Genomic DNA, 20,708 nt, shown 5'->3' on the forward strand with positions numbered 1-20,708 from the left:
GAAAATGAGAGGACCTGCTGGCAGCGCGCCTGGCCGGCTCAGGCGGTAGAGGATGCCAGGCTTTGTCTTGGGGTCATGAGTTTGAGCCCTTTGTTGCGGGTAGAGATTACTAGGAAACAAACAAAAAAAAGGAAACATCAGTGAGACTTTGTATCTAGGAAAATGTGGGGTTTTTTTAATGGTCATTTAAAAATTCTTTTAAGGGGCACCTGGGTGGCTCAGTCGGTTAAGTGTTCGGCTTCAGCTCAGGTCATGATCTCATGGTTCGTGGGTTTGATTCCCGTGTCAGGCTCTGTGCTGACTGCTAGATCAGAGCCTAGGACCTCCTTCAGATTCTGTGTCTCCCTCTCTCTCTGACCCTCCCCTGCTCGCACTCTCTCTGTCTCTCAAAAATAAATAAAAGACATAAAACATTTTTTTAATTCTTTTAAATTTGAGTATAGTTGACAACTATCACAGTCTCCTCAATGGTAGCTCCTGTGCTGTGCCTTTCATCCCCATGGCTTACCCATTCTGTAGCCGGAAGCCTGCATCTCCTCCTCCGCTTCTCCTCCTCTGTCCATTCCCATCCCCAGCAACCGTCAGTTTGTTCTCCGTATTTATGGGTCTGATGCTGCTCCGTTATCTCTAATACTTCTCACATTGTAGAAGGGGGAAATTGAAAGCCTCATCCATTGAACTGACTCGTCCACGGCTGATTCATAAAGCCCCTGAAATGCACCCCCTCTTCTCCGTTCTCTGTCAGCAATGCCGCTGGAGCAAGGATTGCCAAGGTGAAGTGCTTATTCCCCCAGAAAATGGCCACAGTGGCTGAGACCAAGCTTTGGTCTCCCTCAGCAACCAAAATACCACCGACTAACTCTTAGTAAAGAGAATAGGGAGGCGCTTGAAGGGGTGTTTCAGGTTGTCAGCTTAATGGTTTATTTATTTTGAAGAGGAAGGACCAGGCGAGAGCAAGGAAGCTCGTGATTCATACCCAGCATGGACACTGCTTTCTCTTTCCTCTTTCTTACTTTATATATGCATATAAAAACCAAAAAGCAATTGGCTTCACAGTATTTATAGGTCACTTTCATATTTTAAAATTAATTTTCAAATATTTTAATTTACTGAACAGTATCATAGGCTGTAATAATGACCAGAAATAGGGACTCACAAGAAAGACTAATCAGAGCTATAATTGGGTTGACTTTCAGATATGTCACTTGTTTTGAATGAAAGCTACGGTTTCATTTGTGTGGGTTACTTTCCTTCAAAAGTGAAAAGGTAACAATTTTTTAGTAGTTAAAAAAATTTTTGTAGTCTTTATTTTTGAAAGAGAGAAAGAGTGTGTGTGAGCAGAGAAGGGGCAGAGAGAGAGGGAAACACAGAATCCAAAGTAGGCTCCAGGCTCTGAGCTAGCTGTCAGCGCAGAGCCCTACAGGGGGCTTGAACCCATGAACCGCAAGATCATGATGTGAGCCGAAGTCAGATGCTTAACCAACTGAGCCACCCAGGTGCACTTTTTAAATATCAAGATCCTTACTGACTCAGTTGTAAATACCACAGTGCCACTTAGACTGCTTGACACATTCTTATCTGCCCAGTGGAGGCATTATCTCCCAGGGCACGCTGGGTTTTGTTCCAGACTTACTTGGCAGATGCTGGGTGATGAGAACTCCCTTCTCTAGTTTGCCTTGGGTCCTAGGGAATACCAGAGCCAGAACTCCAAGACCCCTGCCGGGGTGGGAGTGGGCCCCCCTGGAAAAGCCCAAAACTACTGCCTCTCCCTTCCAATCCAGCATACCCAGAATGCCCCTCTTCGGGAGCTGGTCCAATGAAAACTATAGCTGTGATGCACAACTACGTTGCTATGTCTTTGTGTGTGTTTGTGCATTCAAAATGGTTTACAGGAACTTCCCTAGCAATCATTGAACAAAGCACAACTGTGTTTAATCCTTCCTTCCTTCAAACCACAGATTCCAAATACTGATGTTGTAAACTCTTCAAATTCTGGCGAAAACAAATCTCTTGGGGTTTTCAAAATCCTCTTTCACTAATGGTAAAACACGGCTTTCTTGAGAAGGCTCTTATAATTCTACAGCACAAAGTGATGACAGCCTAGATGATGCGGTGGTGAGAGAGAGAGACAGAGTCAAGAAGTAGTTGGTAGGTAGACACGTGTGGGCTTGGACATGGGCTCGAGGAGAAGGAGGAGAGAAGAACGTGTCAAGAATAATTAGGGCATTTTTGGAGTGTGTATCTGGACATGTGGAAGTCCCATGTCCTGACATGAGGAAGAAGGCAGAGAACAAGTTTGGGAGGGGAGGTCAAAGACTCAGATTTGGACCTAAGACGCTTGAAATGCCCAGGCCACGTCCTAGCGGGCAGGTCAAGGGATCAGCGGGATATAAATGTATGGAGCTCGGAAAAGCTGTCAGGTCTTCCTCCTGAAGAGGGTTTCTAGAAAGATAAGGGGAGACCAGGAGAAGAGAGCGTTTCAGAGAGCCCTGTGGGCAAAGGCATTGAGTGCCGTGAAGACACCAACATATGAGGACTGAAATCCATCCACTGGGTTTCGAACATGGAGAGAGATCCCTGGTGATCTCCACAGAGGCGAGCTGTGCAGTGGGAGGTGAAGGCGGATGGAGGTGGGTTAGTGAATGACTAAGTGTTGAAAGAGTGAAAAAGAGTTAAGTGTAGACAATGTTTTGAAAATGCTTTTCTGGAAAAAGAAGCAGACATAAGGCAGTGATCATAGGCGCTGAGGGCTTAAAAGAGTTTGTTTTTATTTGTTCACTGAAATATAATGGTCGTATAACATTGTGTTAGGCCAAGGTGGACAAGATGACTGGATACATGTATGTATTGCATGACAGTCACCGCGGTGAGTCTAGTTAACCTTGACACCACTCACAGTCACAAATTATTTTTCTCGCCACGAGAACTTTTAAGATCTACTCTCTTAACCTTCAAATATACAACAGAGTATTGTTAACCGTGGTCATTAAGCGGAATCCTTTACATCCCTAGGATCTTTCTATCTCACAACTGGAGGTTTCTACCTTTTGCTTTGCTTCCCTTCCTCCATTTTGCCCTCTCCACCCTGTGCCTTGGGCAACCCCCAACCTGTTCTCTGTATCTGTGATTTCAGTTATTTCAGATTCCACATAGAAGTGAGATCCTACAATATTTGTCTTTCTCTTGTCTGGCTTATTTCACTTAGCATAATGTCCTCAAGGTCCATGTTTTTGTTTTTAAGAGTCTGCATGTTTATGTGCTGATGGGAATGATTCAGTAAAAAGGAAGAATTTGATGATGCAGAAGAGAGATTTGGGGGGAAACACAGAAGCCACATTTTGAAAAGGCTGGAAGGGATGAGGTTCATATTGAGCGTGTTCATGGAGCCACCGGCCTTCATTGGGGAACCCAGGGAAGGGGTCTGACCTGAGCTGGTCAGGTGGTGCACAACTGAGTTTCCTTTGACCACAAAAGGATAGCTGTAAGGAAATGACACAAGGTCAAGGTTGACCAGACTCCTTGTCCCCCCACCCACCACACAGCCTCACTATAAAGTTAGGATGAAAGACATCGGTATTTAGTGGGCAGAGAGTTCTTAGCAAAGAAGGCATAACACAGTTCATGCAGCCAGTTCTGCAAGCTGAGTCCGCTCCCCGTTCTCTGACCCCGTATGATCAATAGGCTGTATTTTTGTCTCTGTTCCTGGCTCAGCAAGCTCAGGCTTGGCCATATGGTTTGTTTTGGCAGATGAAAAGTGAGTGGAAGTGATAAGAGCTACTCCGTTTAAGATCTTTCCCTTGGTTCCTCCATCATTCTTTGCCCTCTGTCCTGAGACCTGTATATCCCAAAGATGACTGCTTGACAGCCCTGTGGGATGAAGACCAGACCCTCAGCCGGCCTGCAGCCCATCTGCCACGGCCTTGGTCATGGTAAGGCACCGAGTGTCAGGAGATGGGCACCATCGCACGCAAGAGCTGAGGCTTACTAGTACATAGCAATTCCAACCCGTATCTTCCAATTCTACAAAGAATTCACTTGGGCAATTTTGCCATGGCAACATTCTGTGCCTTTCCTTTGGGATGGGTGGACATAGGAAGCCACAGGCCCCATCTGTAAGAGCTGCAGGCTGGAGACTTTGGTGGCTACTCTTCCTGTGTTCATATAAGGCAGGTAGATGTGCATTGGGTTGGGGGAGGGGAGGCAGGGGCCCAGGAATCTGTGGAGGCTTTCCAGGAAGCCCAGATAGAACAGTTCACAGATGGTGGAGAAAACACCAGCAGGAAGACAAAAGCTATAGGGCTCGGTCTGTGACACAGGTCACTTTTGCATCCTGATAAACTCCTGGTCCTGAGTTTACCCAGTTCGACACTAGGAGACCCATAAAGCTGATTCTGTGCACCTGAAGACCAACAGTGAGACCCCAATGTATGTTACAGGAACTGTTCAGAGCACTAGCACTGTGTGTGTGTGTGTGCATGCGTGCGCACAAAGACATCCTTTTTTCTTTTCTTTGACATCAGGAAAGCTTGCCAAGCCATAAAACAAAGAACAGGTAATTAAGAACTGATGTTGTTAACAAGCTGCTTCTGTTTTCATTCATAATAAGAGAGCTTTCAATCTCCCTGTGGAAGAAAGGTCTTGATTTCAATGATAAACCCAGAACATGAAAAGGATGGAGTTAATTGAAGCCCCTTTGGCTTTTGCCCAAGTTGGCTCGGGGAGAGTCTAGCAAAGTGTAGGGACATCTCTTGGAGAACTCAGATCAGACAGAGCCACGGGGAGCGCCCTGGGGAAGCAGATCAAATAAATGAAGAACTTGCCCTGGAGGTCAGAAACACCCGGGTAGCAGCAGCAAAGTGCCCCCCAGACCTCGCATGGAAAGAGACTCCCCACACACCTCGCCAAGGGCTGTGACTAACTTCGGAATTGTCACTGTGCACGCATTTGCGACCACGGGTTCCCAGCACAGACATAGAGAATACTTCAGTCCCCTTCCCCAGAAGAGCAGGGCTGAGAGTAAGAGAAGGCTCACTTAGGGGCACCTGGGTGGCCCAGTCAGTTAGGCAGCCGACTTTGGCTCAGGCCGTGATTTCGTGGTTCGTGAGTTCCAGCCCCGCGTCAGACTCTGTGCTGACAGCTCAAGCCTGGAGCCTGGTTAGGATTCTGAGTCTCCCTCTCTCTCTGTCCCTCTCCTGCTCCATCTCTGTGTCTAAATATATAAATAAATGTTAAAAATTAAAAAGAGAGAGAGAAGGCTCAATGTGTCTATGTAATCAGCCTCTTGAGTTTTGAGTGAGCCCATGACTGACAGGGACATTTAGGAAGAGTCTGAGTGTCCGCTGGACCCAAGCCAGTCTCGGGGGCCCTGTCTGCCACCATCTCAACCCCTTCGATTCCTGTCCGCCCTTGAATCTGCCCGTGGCCTTTCCCTCTCAAATCCACTCAGGTCTCCGAGAGTTCTGTCTCAGAGCTGAAATCTTTCTTTTCTTTTCTTTTTTTAAAGGTTTTATTTTTAAGTAATCTCTATGCCCAACGTGGGGCTCAGACTCCCAATCCAGAGAGCAGGAGTTGTGTGTTCCTCTGACAGAGCCAGCCAGAGCTGAAATCTTTTGATTTTTTTTTTAGGTGTTTATTTTTGAGTGAGTGTGTGAGCAGGCAAGGGGCAGAGAGAGATGGTGACAGAAACCAAAGCAGGCTCCAGGCTCTGAGTTGTCAGCACAGAACCCGAGGTGGGGCTCGAACTCACAAACTGTGAGATCATGACCTGAGCCAAAGCCAGACATTTAGCCAACTGAGCCACCAGGTGCTCCTGAAATCTTTCTTAAGGCAACTTGTATGTCATTTAAAGCATATCCTGGCCATTTGTAGGAAAGTGGGTGGGCCTCGAGGGTGTCATGCTAAGCGAAATAAGTCAGGCGGAGAAGGACAGATACCATATGTTTGCACTCATAGGTCTAACAGGAGAACAGGAGAAACCTAATGGAGGACCAGTGCGGGGGGAAGAGGGAAAGAGAGTTGGGGAGAGAGAGGGACACAAAACTTGAGAGACTATTGAATGCTGAAAATGAACCCGAGGGTTGAAGGGGGAGGGGGAGGGGGAGAAGGAAGGGAGGTGGTGGTGATGGAGGAGGGCACTTGTGGGGAAGAGCACTGGGTGTTGTATGGAAACCAATTTAACAATAAACTCTTAAAAAAATAAAAATAAAGCATATCCCTTCAGGTGGCTTGAGCCCAGATGGGCAAGGAGGTGACGTGAGGATGGAAATGGCATGAGAGTCTGAGGTATTGATCTGTCACTTCTCTCGCCTTTAACCTGGGGTATAGAAGGCAAAGGCGAACATCACTGGAACCAGGCTCTCGACAGTGTGACAAGTAGAGCAGGTTGTCTTTGGTGGCCCCTGACCTCTGTCCCCCCGCTGCAGGCCTCCGCATGTCCGTGATGCTCCTAGAACTTAGTTTTAATTTCTAACTTCAGATGTTGGGTGGAGAGCTATCTGATTAGAGTCACTGCATCATGAAGACAAAAAAAAAAAAAAAGAGGAGTGGTATCAAGATAAGACTCAAGCTACTTATCCCACGTTTCAAAGGGAAGAAATGAGTCATTCCACAAACTCCCATCATGTAAGATTCCGAAGTATTTATTTATTAAACTGATGGCTTATAAAGATTTAGAAAAGGAAGCAATGATCATTGGCATAACCTCTTAGGTTCAACAAATAAAGAAATGTAATGCCAAAATAAATACATTTGATCATAAAGGCTCATGGGTTAGAAGAAAACTATAGTGAGATTCTGTATTAAGACTTTAGCAAGCATTTGACAGAGTTTCTCAAGATATTCTTGAGAATAGGGGCACCTGGGTGGCCCGGTCAGTTAAGTGTCTGGGTGTGGCTCCGGTCATGATCTCACAGTTGGTGGGTTCAAGCCCTGCGTCAGGCTCTGTGCTGACAGCTCAGAACCTGGAACCTGCTTCTGATTCTGTGTCTCCCTCTCTCTCTTCCCCTCCCCACTCATGCTCTGTCTCTCTCTTTCTCTCTCAAAAAAAAAATGGTAACAGTGATTATCTTTTTTAAAGTCTTTATCCCTTTTTCAATCTCAATCTTAAACCTTTCTGTCTTCTTTCTTTTTCTGTTTTTTTTTTTTCTTGATTGATCTTGCCAGGCCTTGATCTCTGCTGTTATCCTTTTCAAAGAGCTTGGGTTTCTTGGTGTATGTCTTTGGGGCAGTTGCTTTGCAATGTATTTTTTAATTTTACTGCATCATGGTCAACAGAGGTTTTCTATGTGATATTACCTCTTTTAATCATTTTGCAGCTTCATAAATTCATAAATGTGACAACTATGTACTTCCATAAAAAATAAGGTTTTCTTGGTACATACAAAAACCTAAACAAAATAAGCATCCCACTCAAAAATAAATAAATTCATAAAAATGTTTCATATGCACTTAATAACTCTCTGTTTGCTGGGCCCAGAGTTCCATGTCTGTTAGAGCAAGCTTGATAATAGTTTCTAAGAGGAACGTGTTAAGATCTATAATTACAACTGTGGATTTATCAGATGACTTTTTGGTTTTACATATTTTTTTTTTTAATTTAATTTTATTTATTTGATTGAGAGAGGAGAAAGAGCATGCGGCAGCGGCAGAGAGGGGCAGCGGGAGAGAGAGAGAATTCTAAACAGGCCCCATGCTCAGCACAGTCACACAGCCCTGGGATCATGATTTGAGCTGAAATCAGGAATCAGATGCTCAACCGACTGAGCCACCCAGGTGCCCCAAGATTTTATTTTTAAGTAATCTTCACACCCAATGTGGGGCTCAAACTCACAACCCTGAGGTCAAGAGTTGCATGCTCTACCGTCTGAATCAGCCAGACTCCCCCATACTTTTGATTTATATATTGATGCTAAATCATTAGATGTGTACAAATTCAGGATTGTTTTAGCATTCTGTGATTTTTTTTAAAAGTCCTGCTAATATTGATCCTCTTTTTTTTAATTTTTTTTATGTTTTTCATTTATTTTTGAGAGACAGAGAGAGACAGCACGAGCAGGGGAGGGTCAGAGACAGAGAGAGATACAGAATCTGAAGCAGGCTCTAGGCTCTGAGCAAGCTGTCAGCTCAGAGCCGGACGCAGGGCTCGAACCCACGAACTGTGAGATCATGACCTGAGCCGAAGTCAGACCCGTAACCAACTGAGCCACCCAGGCACCCAGATCCTCTTTACCCTTCTATCTTGTGGCAGTGTCTTCGCTTGGGCTTCAAAGCAAACCACCATAGCCTGGGGGCTTCAACAGCACAAGCATATTTTCTCACACTTCCGGAGGCTGGAAGTCTGAGATCAGAGGGCCAGCATGGTTGGGTTCTGGTAAATATTCTTCTTTTTCTGCAAACAGCTGCCTTCTTGTAATGTGTTCATGTGGCCTTTCCTCACATGTGCTCACAGAGAAAGGGCAAGAGCTCTGTTCCCTTTCCCTCTTCTTCTTTTAAAAAAAAATTTTTAGTGCTTTTATTAATTTTGAGAGAAAGAGCAATCTTAGGTGCAGAGAGAGTGGGAGAGGGGAGACAGAGAATCCCAAGCAGCTTCCACACTGTCAGTGCAGAGCTCGATGCAGGGCTTGAACCTATGAACCGTGAGATCGTGGACTGGGCTGAAATTGAGTCAGACACTTAAATGACACTCAGGCGGCCCTTTCTCCCTCTTCTTAGAAGCACACTCATTCGATGGGATTCAGACACCCTTTTACAATCTCATTTAACTCTGATCACCTCCTCAAAGACCCTGCCTCCAAATATAGTCACCTGGGGGGCAGGGCTTACACATAGGAATTTGGGAAGGATGCAGACATTTAGTCCGTAATGTTTAACAATGTTATCCCAACTTTATTGGGGGGAATGATTTCTTGGGATATCATTTTCCTTTACTTTAAACCTTTGATTTTATTACATTTGGGGTGGATTTCTCATAAATCGCATATATTTAGCTGGTGTTTCTTATCTAATCTGAAAATCCCTTTTATAATTGATAAAGTAACAATATAATACATATATCACATATATGATCAGTAGAAAACATTACACTTACACATTCTGTTGTCATTTCTTATCCTACTTGAGATGGAGGTTCCTACTCTTCCTCAGTTCCAGGCAATTCTCAGGCAATTTCTATAGAAAATTCCCATTTTACCTCGATTCTCCATTACTTCCTCACTCGTTTCACACATTTTATCCTCCATTTCTCTCTTCTGTTTAAGTGGGCCATACACCCAGCATGGGGCTCGAACTCAGGACCCTGAGGTAGAGAGTTGCATGTTCTACGGACAGAGCCAGCCGGGCGCCCCCACCCTCCGTCTCTCTTAATCACGCTTCATGTGTTCCCTCTCTTCACTTCTTTGTGCTGCCATCTGGATGGTTTCCGATTTCTCTTCCAAGTTTCTAACCCAGTTTTCAGCTATGTCTACACCACTATTTAATCTGGTAATTGCGATTTTAACAAATTGTAATGGCCTCCAAAGAAGGTTGCTTTCTCTGTGAGAGTTCCACGTGTCACGGTTTATAAAAGTTGCTGTCTCTGGCGATTTTAAGTTAGCTTCTGCCGGGCCCAGGGTAGAGTGGAGGGCGTGTCCGTGCCTCCGGTTAGGTCTCCCTTCCCACCCTCCCTGCCCGGGTCTCTCTCCTCTCTTTCTCCACCAATGCCTGAGTTCTGGATTTGGGGAAGCCAGAACCCAGTAGGGAAAACAGAAAATTGAAACAGTTTAAAACTCATATATTCAGGGGCCCCTGGGTGGCTCGGTCGGTTAAGCATTGACTTCAGCTCAGGTCATGATCTCGAGGTTGGTGAGTTTGAGCCCCGTCAGGCTCTGTGCTGACAGCAAAGAGCCTGCTTGGGATTCTGTTCTCTCTCTCTCTCTCTCTCTCTCTCTCTCTCTCTCTCTCTCTCTCGGCCACTCCCCTGTTCACGCTCTCTCCCACTCTCTCTCTCAAAAGTAAACAAAATTTATTTTTAAACCTCATATTTCAAGTAGAGGGGACTTAATGCAGAGATAACTGAGGTGTAGGAAGTCTGAAAACAAAGCAGAGAGGCTGAGGTCACCCGGGATTAATTCCTGCAGCCGGCAGGTTAAATCTTGGGCTGAGGGAACCAAATGGAAGAGGTCAGGTGACCAGGGCTCAGGGCCTAAAACAAGGGTGTCAGGGGCCGCTGTGCAGGCTCCTCAGGGGACGTTTCATAGATTGGAGGGAGGGGTAGTTGGAGGAGGGTTTGAACGGACACAGAGTTCTGGTTCAGGGCGATGAAAAAAAAGTTCTGGAGGAGGATGGTGGTGACAGTTGCACAACTATGTACTTAATGCCACAGACCCGTACGCCTGAAAGTGGCTGAAATCAATAAATCCTAATCACCATTATCAGGGGGAAAACGTTCTGTTTACCAAAATGTTTTTGCTAGGTCATCCTAACTTTTGGATTTTCTTTTTTCTTTTCTTTCTTTTTTTTTTTTTAATTGATTTTGAGAGAAAGAGAGATAGCATGCGCACGGGAGGGGCAGAGAGAGACGGAGAGAGAGAACGCTAAGCAGGCTCCACCCCGTCAGTGCAGAGCCCAGTGTGGGGCTCGAACCCACAAACCATGAGATGGTGACCTGAGCTGAAATGAAGAGTCAGACACGTAACCAACCAAGCCACCCAGGCTCCTCTTACCTTTGGAATTTCAAAGAGAAACACAAAATAGAGTTCGCTGGAGTGGCCTCTTTTTTGGAGTTTCTGACTCCGGTTGATTCTGTAGCTGCCAAAAGTTAAGAAGTAGAGGAAGGTTAAGTACCCCCCACACACAACGTTGCTACTAAATTTTAATGACTGCTGATTTCAGACGGAACTCTGCCACGGGCAGGGTCACCTGGTAGACAAGCATTTGGGAGCAAGTGAGTATAGAAACAGTTCGCCTGAGTTGTTCTGTGCGCTCCGTGAAGCCTCAGCTCACGGTCCTTGCCTCTGCTCTGACTGCCCCTTGACTGAAAGGGTGACTTGAGACCGATACAACAGTTTAGAGGCAAGAGTTAGTTAGTTAACCCCCCCCCAACCCCCCAACCGCCAAAATTCTCTGAAATCGCGGCTGGACACACAGAACCACTTCAGGAGAATGGCAGGCGAAGATGAAATGGGACGAGATGTTCTCCTCAAGAGGCGAGGCAAGGGGAAAGGGGCGAGTTCCCCCTTCCTGTTTTTGTTTTATTCCATCTCTTAAAGCACTGGGTTTAGCCATGCTGGGGAGCACAGTCGACTCTCCTGAGGCCACCCACTGAGACGCTGATCTCCTCCAGTGTGTGATCTGGACACCCCCAGGCCGGTCAAGGTGAAATCATATTAGGAGGTAGGATGATCTAGATATCTTTCGATACTGAATGATACTGACTCGATCACAGCTTCCTCCACTATAAATTCCTTATTTTCCCATTGAACTTAGCAAGGGTCTTGTGGGGATCTACTCTGAGGTGGTGTAAATACCCTGTTTCTGATCGTATTTGTGCTACTAATTTTAGCACTTATTTTTGCCTGCAACTATTATTACCATGATTTGCCCCATGGTGATTTTCTGATTTCTGCCATCCTTTCTACACTTGTTAATTATAATCTACTGTAATAGAGAGTCATCTGCTCACTTCTCAATGAGAACGGGTAGGATTGTGTTCCAGAGGCTGGCTGGGCTGCTCGTGGTGGTGACTCATGGTCACTCTTGTCTCGGAGAGAAATCAGAGGTCAGTGAAAAGGCACTGGCCTTCTGACCCTGCAGACAAGAATTGGTTTTCAGTTTTTCATATTGTTCTCTACATTTTTATATGATTTCACCGCCACGGATTTAATGATGACACCTCCATGGCAGAATAGACGGTGCACCACCGACAGCTGAATGAGGGTAGGGTACAAACGAAATGAACATTGCACATTCAATTTCCCCTGCATGTCAGAAGCAAAGAAAGGACGCACTTCTGAAGCTCAGCATGAATGAAACGATGACCTTTATGAACTCTGATAGCTTTAGATAATCTAACAAAGCCTTTTCATTGGTCTTGGCTAGGAGCTCAGGAGGTGCCTTTGACTCCAGAACAAAACTTTGATTTGAAAGGGATTTTTCTATTTTTCCCTTCATAGGAGCAGAAAACACAACCTTTCCTCTCTCACAGAAAACTGCAGTCTGTAGGTAGAGACATAAGGGCAGGATCTTTTATTGGATGAATTCCTCATGTTTTAGCGTTGGGGACTCACCATCCCTCACAATACTTCCTTGCAGGCGGACAAAGGAGAGAGAACCATTAGTCTTGGTGTAAAAACTAAGGGGAAGGAGGGCATTAGTAATAAAAAAAACAAAAAAACAAAAAGACAAAAAGCCAAACTGGCCTCTGCCGAATGGCGGGCTGATGGCCAGACATCGGGCAAGCGCAGCCCTCACCAATGAGGTGTGCAGGTGACTTCCACAGCCCCGTTCCTTAGCTGTGGCTGCACAGCCTCATGTCTCCGTCTGCTTCAAATCTCTAGACTTCCCTCATCCAAAAGCAAGCCCAGAAATACCCTGCTTTGCTGCTCCTCAATTAATTCCTCAACGAGACATTGGCCCTTTGTGAACATCACATCAACAAGCTACAAAGAAGTGAAAAGTAGCTAGTTCTGTATCCCACATGTTATCTCTTTGCCAGCTGACCATGAGTCTTTCCCAACACAGAGAAGATCGGATTCTTATTCTAGAGCAGGCGGAATGTTGAAGGAAGGAAGCAGGGGAAGGAGCTGAGGACTGGGCCATCGTGGTGGGTCTGTCCACCCAGACACAGCGCAGTTCTTATCCTGGCCTTTCAAACCCTGTCTGCTGATCCCATCCCCGTGGCCACCCAAGTCCCAGCAATGAAGATTTCTCTGCTGCTCGCCAGTAATAGTGGCCACGGGGGCCCTGCATTCACTCCCTGTGGTTCTCAACTGGCGGCAATTCGGCCCCCCAGGGACATCTGGAAAATTCTGGACACATTTTTGGTTGTCACAACTTGAGGGAAGGGCGTTACCGGCACCTAGTGAGTAGAGGTCAGGGATGCTGCTAAAGGTTCTCAACATATAGGACAAGACCCCCACCAAAAAGAATTTCCTAGTCCAAGATTTCAACAATGCCGAGTTGAGAAACCCTGTTTCTAGTCCCCTTGCAATATGTCACATATATAATCATGCTCTTCCTTCCTTCCTTCCTTCCTTTCTTTTTTAGATAAACTTTATCTCCAATGCGGGGGTCGAACTCATGACCCTGCAATCTAGAGTCACATGCTGTACTGACTAAAAGCCAGCTAGACACCTGACCATGCTTTTTCTTAAAAAAAGCAAATCAGATCATGCTTAAAAGCTCTCACTGCCTTCTCATTACTCTTAATAAGAAGACTAAAAAAGAAAACCCTTAGCTCCTTGAACTGCTGATCTGGCACTCAGTTTCCCTCTTTTCTTGTATCCTGTGCGGTAACCAAACTGATTTTATCCCCCTCACCTTTTTTTCTTTTTCTGGAAAGCATGATATAGTAAAACCTTAGACTGTGAGCATAATTCATTCCGGAAAACATGCTTGTAATCCAAAGCACTTGTATATCAAAGCGAATTTAAAGAACCATTGGCTCCGTTGTGATCATATGACTTTCAGCATCATGTACTGCTCGTATTGCAAGTCATCTCTCGTTTACCAATTTAAAATTTATTAGAAATGCTTGCTCGTCTTGCAGAACACTCACAGAACAAGTTACTCGCAATCCAAGGCTTTACTCTACTTCCTCCTACCTCAAGGATATATGTTCTTCCCTCCCTCTGAAGAGCCAAGTCCCTTTTATCTACTTAATACATTCTTCTAATCCTTTAGAAGACCTCAGCTCAAAGGTTACTTTGTGGGGGAATCCCTCCCTGAGCACCATGCTGCAAAGTAGCCCGATGTGAAAGTCCACATGGCGAGAGAAACCTGGCCACCCGCTCTTCCAGACATCCTGGCTCAGGCTACCATGTAAGGGGTGCCATCTTGGACACCCAGCACCGCTGAGCCTCTAGCCATCTGCTGTATGGATGAGCCCAAGTGAAGCCAGCAATACAACTGCCTAATCAACCCTGACAACTGTACTAAACAAACAAACAGACAAACAAGTAACTATTATTTTAAAACACCAATGTGTTGGAGTGGTTTGTTGTGTGGTAATAGACCACGGATTTGTTCTTACCAGAATTCCTGAGTCATACTCAAAGAAGAGCTCCCTGGTACTGTGTGGAACTTTCCCTTTACCTCCTTGCTCTTTCACCCTTCACGGAACTGTTGGTCGAGACTGGGATTTCTGAGTCACAGTGCACTTGAAAGATTGATAACTCGGTCCCCAGCAGGTCAGTGAGTAGAGGGAGGAGCCGGGAGGCTGTTTCTCTCTTCCCATTTCACCATCTTGTCCTCTTAGCCTCCCTAAAACTGCAACGCTGCAGCGGACCGGGACCTTTGAATTTTTTATCTCAATAGTTAGAATAAGTTCAAGAGTATTTCAGTGCAGGAGAGGAATGGCTAAAGTTTTCTGCAACTTGTCTTTCCCCATAGTATAAAATGGAAGTCATTTAATCAGCCCTTCACAAATGGTCCCTTTGTGGGAACTCTCAGTGCCAACATTGTTCTCCTGACTCTTGGTTTTTTATTGAGGGCCCTTCTTCTTTTTTTTAATTTAAACATTTTTTTAAAATTTACATACAAGTGAGTTAGCATACAGTGAAACAATGATTTCAGGAGTAAATTCCTTAATGTCCCTCACCCATTTAGCCCATCTCCCTCCCACAACCCCTCCAGTAGCCCTCTGTTTGTTCTCCATATTTAAAAGTCTCTTCTGTTTTGTCCCCTTTCCTGTTTTTATATTATTTTTGCTTCCCTTATGTTCATCTGTTCTGTGTTTTAAAGTCCTCATATGAGTGAAGTCATATGATATTTGCCTTTCTCTGGCTGACTAATTTCACTTAGCATAATACCCTCCAGTTCCATCCACACAGTTGCGAATGGCAAGATTTCATTCTTTTTGACTGATTGAAGGCCCTTCTTCAGTTCTCTTCACGTGACTGTCTATCCATCTCCTTCAAGAAACCCTCCTAATAGAGACACCTCATCACCTAAATCAATACACACTCCCCTACCTAGTAATGCAAGTATTAGGTCTAACCCACTCAGTCTAGGGTGCTGGGATCTTCCTCAGGCCACAGGTCGGTGGCATAGGGGTGTCTAAGAGAGAATGCTCTGACGTCATTGGCTTCTGGGTCTAGCGTGGGAATGGGTCTCCAGAACGATGGATTTCCTTCAGGAATCTCTGAAAGGTTTGTATCTGTTTCTTTAAGCCTTCGACCTGATAGAACAAGTTGGTTTATAAATATCACCTAGCTTTTATTAGGAGGTGAGTTTCCAAGGGTAGATATCACTCCTCAAGGAAACGATGCAGACTACACTCATATTTGAGAAACAAATAATTCCTTTAACTAGCCCAGTGCTTCTCGCTTATAGCTAGGTCTCTAGGAAATAGCCCACCCCACTGTTGGGTGAAGAGTTCCATCACAACATGGCCTGCTGGAATATTAAGGGGACACTTTAACTTTAATGATTATTTCCTTTGTTACCCCTGGAGGCAATCCTGATCAAGAGAAACAGACCAATTCCTTTCCTTATCCCAGAAAGTCTCATGTAAGGAAGGTATTGATATAATATTTTTGTTTGTTTTTCTTTTCTTTTATTTAGTTAGTTTCTTGAAATGAGTGATATCCCATAGTGTTCTTCCTTTGAGGAAGACGATTGGATATTAGTTAAATGGAGACCTTAGGGTACAAAGAGAACCAGGTGGGTTCCTAGGTGATGGGCTAAGATGGCATCATCAACATGGGAATAGTAGTTTTGTGTTTATAATGTGGAGGATGAAGAATAGAGATGATAGGTCTAACCTAAGTGTGAATCAGATTCTCCAGATTTAAGAAGAGCTCATTAATTGTCCTATTGTTGTTCCTTAAACTTTAGGAAAGTCTTGTTTCAGCTTTCCAGGGCAGATGCTTTTTAAAATTTATTTTGTTTTGGGAGCACCTGGGTGGCTCAGTCGGTTAAACAATTTGACTCTTGGTTTTCAGCTCAGGTCACAATCTTGTGGTTCGTGAGTTTGAGTCCCGCATTGGGCTCTGTGCTGACAGTGTGGAGCCTGCTTGGTTCTCTTTCTTCGCCCCTTCCCTGCTCTCTCTCTCAAAATAAATAAATACACTTTAATAAATAAATAAATAAATAAGATTTATTTTGGTTTTTTAAATCAGCTTCGCTATGGATTTCAAAGGAAGGATCCTAACTGGATCCTCATCCACTCCCAAGGTGGACAGTTTCTGCTTCATCTTCCATCTTGCTCTCTTCTCCTGGCTAAAAGATCCCTGTGAGTCTGCTGCCTCACCTCTCCTGATTTTTCCAAACCCAAGTTGGAAATGACTTATGACAAACGCTGATGCGCGGGACTCTCCTGGGCCAAGCCGGCAACTCCCGGCTCACTTAGGGGGCAAGGCGAGAGCCACACTCGGATGGGTTCTATGGTGTCCACACCCTCACTCTGCCCTCTCCCTGGAAGTTTGGAGGTGGTGAGAGGTGGTGACAGTCATCTCCAACTCTCTGCCTCTAGTTCCCAAGCCTCTGCTCTGGGTTTCTCTCTCCTGTGCAGGAAAATTTATTGACTATTCTTATAAACTACACTGTTCCTGCCAGCACCATTGTCCTTCCAACTCAAAGCTCAGGAATTCTATTCTCTTGTTCCTTTTCACACTTGGCGGGACCTTCTATTTCTTCCATGCCAAGGGGTAAAGGAGAAAGGGCAATGCGATACCAAGGGCATTATGGGGACACGGAGATGACATCATGCTATTGTGTGAAGGCACCTTTCCCTCTAGGAATACGGGAAAGTTTCTGACCCTGGCCATTCCCTTCGGTGCTCAAGAAAACAAGGGATTAGACAGATGAGCATGTGACCCACCGGATCAGACAACAGGCCCCGAGAGGCTCAGAAGCTGTTCAAGGAAGCAGAAGATCCCATCAGAAACTGTTGAAGGGGAAGAGGAATCCTCTGATAAAACAACACGGCACATAATAAAGAAGAGGTAAGAAGCTGTCACACAGGGCTTAGCCCACAAAGGGCCGTGACGTCCACCTTGGCCCTGTGTGGGCTGGTAGGCACGATGTGGACGCCAGCTATTGGGTCCCAGAGGGCCGCGCAGGCTGAGGAACCAAACAAAACCAGAAGCTCTCCTGGAGTTTTCCTATCCCACCTAGCAGCAAAAGCAGCCAAGCTTGGAATTGCCATGGAAACCTAAATCAGCTTGACACAAATGCTGGCCCCTGGCCTGATTTCTGGAGATCAAGTAAACAAAGGTTTTCTTTATCAGATAAAGTTCCCAGATTCCTGGGCTAATAAGTACTATTCATCTTAAGAAAGAGACTGATAACTACAGAGACCCAAAGTTTTATTTAATGTATTCTAAACAAAAATAAGACGTCCTAGCAGCAAGAGGAAAACGTTAATAGTTTTGGAGAGTTTTTAAAAATCTCAATTGACATAGTGACTAGAGACAGATAAAATGCTGTCTATGGCCCAAGAATCAAGAGCAGTAACATCACCTGAGAGAGGACAAGAAATGTTGATTCTCAGGCCCCAACCCAGCCCTACTAAATCAGAATGAACATTCTAACAAGAGTCCCAGATGACCTGGGTAAACATTCAAAGTTTGCAAGGCACTGATCCATGCAACTTTAAAATCATTATAAGTAATAAGGGTGCATAGTTGTTTGTGAGAGCAGGTTGAAGTCTTTAGACTAATGTGATTAATATGTCAAGATAATATTTATTTCATAGAAGATGCAAGTTGCTTGTAACTAGAACAAAATGATTCTCCTAAAATCTTGCATAACTTAGATGTTCAAGATAAACATCTACTTTGAGTTTGGGATCACAGATGTGTAGAAAACTTAGAAAAAGCAAGTTGAAGAAGACATTAGGCTTAGTCTGTGTGAGCACTGAGCACGTTCAAACAAATCAAATGTCTCATGGTCACTGCCTGCACTATTCACTTTAACATGCCATTGCCCAGGTGCCTGTGGCTCAGTTGGTGGAGCATCTGACTTTGGTGCAGGTCATGATCTCCCGGTTCTTGGGTTTAAGCCCCATGTCGGGCTCTGTGCTGATCTCTACCTCAAAGCTTGGAGCCTGCTTCGGATTCTGTGTCTCCCTCTCTCTCTGTCCCTCCCCTGTTCTCTCTCTGTCTCTCAAAAATAAATAAATATTTCTTAAAAAGTTAACATGCCATTACCCACAGGAGGACTTAGCTGTTGCCACAAGTTCAAAAACAAGACCAAGGATGGTCCATAGACACCAGGTCAGTGCACTCTGCATGCTCGTGGCAATGCTCTCTCTTCATACAGCCGTCCTGAGTCCAAACCCACCCGCCATGACCCATGCCAACCAAATCCTCGAACACCTTCAATGGACAGGATAGTCAGTGGGTGACACAGAGAGCAAGGTAGCAGCCATGTTTATTTAGACATTACGTGGAAATCTGCTTTTAGCTGAAATCCAGTTTGGAAATTACTCATCCTGACGAATGAATTAGATTTTGAACCCAGTTCTGTTGTCACAGTGGAAGGAGGAGGCGTCTGCAAACCCATCTCCTTGCTCCTACCGCATATGCAGTCACCCCTGTCCCTTCAACCCTAGTCCGTCCCATAATCATCTCTAGGTACCTGAAGGCTTTAAGATGTCCTAAGCCTTCTGCAGGTTCATGTGGCTTTTCCACATGGGTACTTCTTGGGGTGCCTAGGGGCTCAGTCAGTTAAGCATCCAACTTCAGTTCAGGTCATGATCTCACACTTGAGTTTGAACCCCACATCGGGCTCTGTGCTAACAGCTCAGAGCCTGGAGCCTCCTTTGAGTTCTGTATTTCCCTCTCTCTCTGGCCCTCTTTTACTCACACCCTGTTTCTCTCTCTCTCTCAAAAATAAATAAACATTAAAAAATATTCCATACGGGTATTTCTTCATGGGTGTGTGGTTGCCTCATACTCTCATGAAGTCTAGTGATGGTCACCTGAGGATCACTAGTCAAGCCTGCGGCCATAATGCTTAGGTCTGAGTGGCAATGGTCAGCAGAGACCTCTATCCTGTTCTATTAGCATCTTATCTTTAGTCAGCACATACTGAAACATGTTCCTCAATAGCACCGAACACTGACAAACACACAGATTCACCACTTCCATGAATGACCCGTTCGGAGGCCGGCGCAACCACGTCTTTGCTGAGTTCTCAGTGTGATATCTGGAGCTTTATTATGAAATAGGAAAAGCTGGTCTCTGGCCATTGTGGGACCTTCTCTTTCAGTATGGAATCTCCTCATCTTGCCTTCGATGAGAGATCCCCTGAGGCCACCACAAAGAGAGTGAGAGAGAGAGAGAGAGAGAGAGAGAGAGAGAGAGAGAGAGTGACATTGCAAACCCCAAAGAAGTTGTTTTGCTCAGTGTACATGGCTACCCTTTCCTTTGCAGGATTTGAAACAAAACTTCCATGAAAGCAGAATGGAAGCTTCTGAGTTCAGCTCAGTGTTATCCAAGCAAGAAAGTTAAAGTTCAAACTGAGGATTTCCTGGATAATTAAGCTGTAAAATAGCAGCACTGGAATGAAGTTCTCCACCGGCACATCTAAGCTCTGCATGGTCTCTTCGCGTTGCAGTCTGACTTCGCCCCTCAGAAAGGACCTGATCATCAGGATCAGGTCAGGGTGATCACAGAATCTAACCACTAACCTAAGGGGGAAAGACATGAAAGACTTTTGAATAGCTCACAACATGTTTAAAAGGCAGATAACCAGGATTGGAGGCTGTGTCCAGAGGAGAAATATGTCCAGGATTGTGTCACCCAGCCAGGTTTGTAAAGGTGCCCTGGCTAGTGCCACTGGGCACAGACGTGGCCCCTCACACTGTCCCCGGATGCTGGGTCCTGTTGTCTGAGCTATTATCTCTAACCTCTGGAAGCTGGCTATGCGAACACTACCTGTGCAAGGGTGGATGGATTCTACCCAGACCTGCCCCTTTGGGTCATCCATTCCTGAGTCAAAATCTTGTGTGGGTAAGTCCCATTGGTGCGGCTGGGCCGGGTATTTGACCAAGTGGGCATGTGAAAAGACACTGCTGGGTGTTACCCTTCTCCCCTGCTGCCCCAGATCCAGTTCTGATCTGGTATCTATATGGAATGTGGTCCTGTGATTTAGAAAAAGGTACATCTGGGGCGCCGGGTGGCTCAGGAGGTTAAGCATCCCCTCTTGATTTCGGCTCAGGTCATGATCTCAGGGTTTGCAGGATCGAGCCCCGTGTCACACTCTGTGCCAACAGCTCTGAGCCTGGTTGGGATTCTCTCTCTCTCCTCCCCTCCATCTCTCAAATAAATAAACTTAGAAAGAAAGAAAGAAAGAAAGAAAGAAAGAAAGAAAGAAAGAAAGAAAGAAAGAAAGAAAGAAAGAAAGAAAGAAAGAAAGAAAGGAAGGAAGGAAGGAAGGAAGGAAGGAAGGAAGGAAGGAAGGAAGGAAGGAAGGAAGGAAGGAAGAAAGGAGGGAGGGAGGAAGAAGAAAAGGTACATTAACCTGGGGAAATGAATCTTAGGCCTTTCAGGAATTCTGTTCCCTTGTCA

The 20,708-nt window shown here is 45.3% G+C and overlaps 1 long non-coding RNA gene across 2 annotated transcripts in view; it reads left to right on the forward strand.

Moving 5' to 3' along the window:
• LOC115290454 overlaps positions 1-20,382 on the forward strand; it is a 37,856-nt gene extending 17,474 nt beyond the window's left edge. The window contains exon 5 of one of the 2 annotated variants that reach the window (XR_003908103.1): positions 19,572-20,382. This is a non-coding gene — a long non-coding RNA (uncharacterized LOC115290454). Of the gene's footprint in view, positions 1-3,747; positions 4,060-19,571 lie in introns of those variants that run through there. The other variant, XR_003908105.1, reaches the window with a different exon arrangement.
• The last annotated feature ends 326 nt before the right edge of the window (positions 20,383-20,708 follow it).

This window comes from Suricata suricatta, chromosome 4 (genome assembly GCF_006229205.1).
Source record: "Suricata suricatta isolate VVHF042 chromosome 4, meerkat_22Aug2017_6uvM2_HiC, whole genome shotgun sequence".
Lineage (NCBI taxonomy): Eukaryota > Metazoa > Chordata > Mammalia > Carnivora > Herpestidae > Suricata > Suricata suricatta.